This window comes from Hipposideros armiger, unplaced genomic scaffold, assembly GCF_001890085.2.
Source record: "Hipposideros armiger isolate ML-2016 unplaced genomic scaffold, ASM189008v1 scaffold_125, whole genome shotgun sequence".
In the NCBI taxonomy this organism is placed as follows: Eukaryota; Metazoa; Chordata; class Mammalia; order Chiroptera; family Hipposideridae; genus Hipposideros; species Hipposideros armiger.
The window spans coordinates 121,108-124,364 of record NW_017731475.1 but is presented as its reverse complement, the minus strand read 5'-3'; positions in this window follow the sequence as shown (position 1 = coordinate 124,364).

Genomic DNA, 3,257 nt, shown 5'->3' with positions numbered 1-3,257 from the left:
CACACACACACACACACACACACACACACACACACACACACACAGAGGTTAATTGATATTTAGGAGGTAATCCAGAACATCGTGCTTCAAAAACAGGGTTTTTAAAGTCAAGTAATATTTCTCTGTTTTTCAGACTACTATATTACATTAGAGCCCTGTCACTCTGCATCTAGCATGTTGATAGCCATTTATACTTCTTTCTGTTAATAATGTCATGACATAATAATTCACTCATTTAGATAGATTAATATTGGCTTTTCTTCAAGTTGATAAATAGGAATTACATATTTTGGAGTTTGTCTGTTCTATTAATGCTGCACATAAGAGGAGATTCAAGGATGTGCCAAGGATGAATTTTAAAGCAAGGGCCATTTGTGCTTCTAAAATGAGGCTTAGTTACTGAGTCCTCTCAGACTACTTGATTGTAATCTGACAATGGAAAGCTTTGATTGCATTGAAATTAAGAATTTCTGTTTAACAAACCAACCATAGGGAAGTATATGGAGGGGTGATCAGAAGAAGATATATGCAGTATCAAAATAAGGTATGAGATGTATAGATCTCAAAAATACTTAAGAATTTTTTAGCAATGGACTATTCTAGAGAAGAGAGAATTTAGATGAACTGTAATTCAGAGAGGTGGAAATCAGAAAGACCAGTAAGCATTTAAAGAGATGCTTATTCTTACTATTGATAAGAGAAATATAAGTTAAAGTTAAAGAACATTTTACATTCTCCAGAATGGCAAAAATTCGAGTCACATAATATCTAAGCCTAGTGGGGATATGGCAAAATGGGAACCCAAGTGCATGGCTGTTAGAGGTATAAATATTGGAGAGCAATTTGGCAGTATCAAGTGAGATTAAGTTGCCTATTATTTAGCATTCTCATTTCTGGGTACATTCCTTCAAAATGTATACCTAATAAGAACATGTAGTGGGATATTTATGTCCACAATTGGGTGATAGCAAGAATTGGTGAGCATGCAATGACTACTACTACATAATAACAGAAAATAAAACTAGAATGATATTAAAAACATAATACAATTTAGATAAATGCCCACCAGCAATACTACAATATACTTTCAAGGATATAACACTATCCAAAAAACCCCACAAAAACTTGCAAGATATATGGAAAGTGATTTTGTGGGAGTGGGAGCTTGGAAGAGAATAAAAAAGGAGAATTATTTAGTAAAAGAAAAGCAGATGATCACTATCCAAATCAATTATGGGATGAGAGTGATTAACTCAATTTTGAGTATGAATTCCAGAAAAGGAAACAAACAAAAAAACCTTCTACACCATACTATCCCCTCCCTTCATACATTTTGTGTGGATAGACTAGGGGTGGTGGAGTTAAAAATAGTGAGGGTTTCGGAAAAGAGAGGAAGGATTTCTGTAACCTGTGAAAGTCTTGTCCAAAGATCTTGGTACTTATTCATGAGTGGCTCTCAGGCCTCTGATGAACCCCACTGCTTCACAAAGATGTTAAAATCTTCCAAAATACAAAACTAAGATTGATCTATTTAAATTTAGTTCTTCTATTATTTTGGTGACTCCGAGTGCCATGATTTCTGATGAATAACTCCCGTCTGATGTGAAAATGCGGTTACTTTTGGATGGTACCTGAGAAAGAGGATAGGCTTAGTATTGGCCACCAAATGTATTAGAGGTTGAATTGTATCCACCATGTACCAGCTATGCAATTAAAACCAGGTCATTTTCTTTAAAGAATGAAATGTTGCCATCTAGTTTATTTTCTACTGTGTTTGCCATTGATCATGGCATTTGCAATTCTAATTAGGAAATGAGTGAACTTAGTAATGTAAGTTTAATAAGCATACCTTATACAGAGATCAAATTATATTTCTAAAGCACTCCAGGAGCTAATACAAATCATAATTATATTAACAATGATATTAATATATTACAACCTTAATAGCTTAGAATTGATCTTCAAAACTAAAAGTTTTTTTTAAAAGATTTTTGTTGGGGAATTGGGGGAGGAGAATAGCATTGGGGAATCGGGGAAGGGGAACAGACAAGTTGCTGTCCTTTTGTTCTTCAGTCTAGTTGTGGAGGACATCGCTTCACTGGCCCATGTTGGTATTATCATTGCGCTCTTCCTGGGTGAGGCAGTCGCTTGCCAGCTGTTGGACAGCCGCTCATGGCAGCTAACGAAAGCTCACGCCTGCTGCTGGACAGCCCCACTGCAGCCTCCACTGTTGCTGGAGACTCACGGCAGCCCAGCTCCAGTTTAAGCTGTTGTTCACCATCTTAGCTGTAGAGGGTGCCATGTCACTGGCCCTCATGTAGGATCCGAACTGGGGCCCTGCTGCTCAGAGCTGGCAGCCCAAGCCAACTCTTAACCAATGCGCCACTCGACCAGCCCTAAAAGTTGTTTTTATTTTCTTGAAGGAAAACATTTATTTATGATTAAAAAAACAGAAGAGAAATGTATATATTGTGTTGAAAACTTTATCTGTTTGACAATAGTGCAGATTCCACACAGGGATAGCACACATAAGAAATATATATATTTTGAATACAGCTGAAAAAAAACAACAACTAACATTGATCTAAAAAAGCAACATTTATGACCTCTATAATACCTAAGAACTGATTGGTAGAAGCTTCAGTAAATTAAAACTGATTGAGCATGACAATGAATACAATCAAGGACTGAAAGCTGGCTACATGAAACTGTTTATTCAGAACAAGAAAGTATTATCCATCAAAATAAATGGAGTATTGGATATACTCCAAGATAAAATAATTATGTTTTTAGAAATAATATTAACCTACTATCAAAGATGACTGATGATTCATAATAATGCTTATCATTCAACAGTGTAATCACCTGACTAGTGAACTGTCAGACCGCTTTCTTTACTACTGTCAGAGTCTTTTAAGCCATTTATTTTATTTTATTTTATCTTATTTTATTTTATTAAACAAGAGAATGAATGCTAGATTGAATAAATGCATGAGTATATGGATTTATAGTTGAAAAGATAAAAACAATAAAAAATTTAGAATCATCTTAAGTGAGAGAAGACATGATTTTATCTATTATTACAAATTGAAGAATTCAGGCTGCGTTGGTATTTGGAAATAACTCCAAATTAATTTTTTTTTAAAAGATTTTATTGGGGAATCCGGGGAGGGGAACAGACAAGTTGCTGTCCTTTTGTTCTTCAGTCTAGTTGTGGAGGATGTTGCTTCACTGGCCCATGTTGGTATTATCATTGC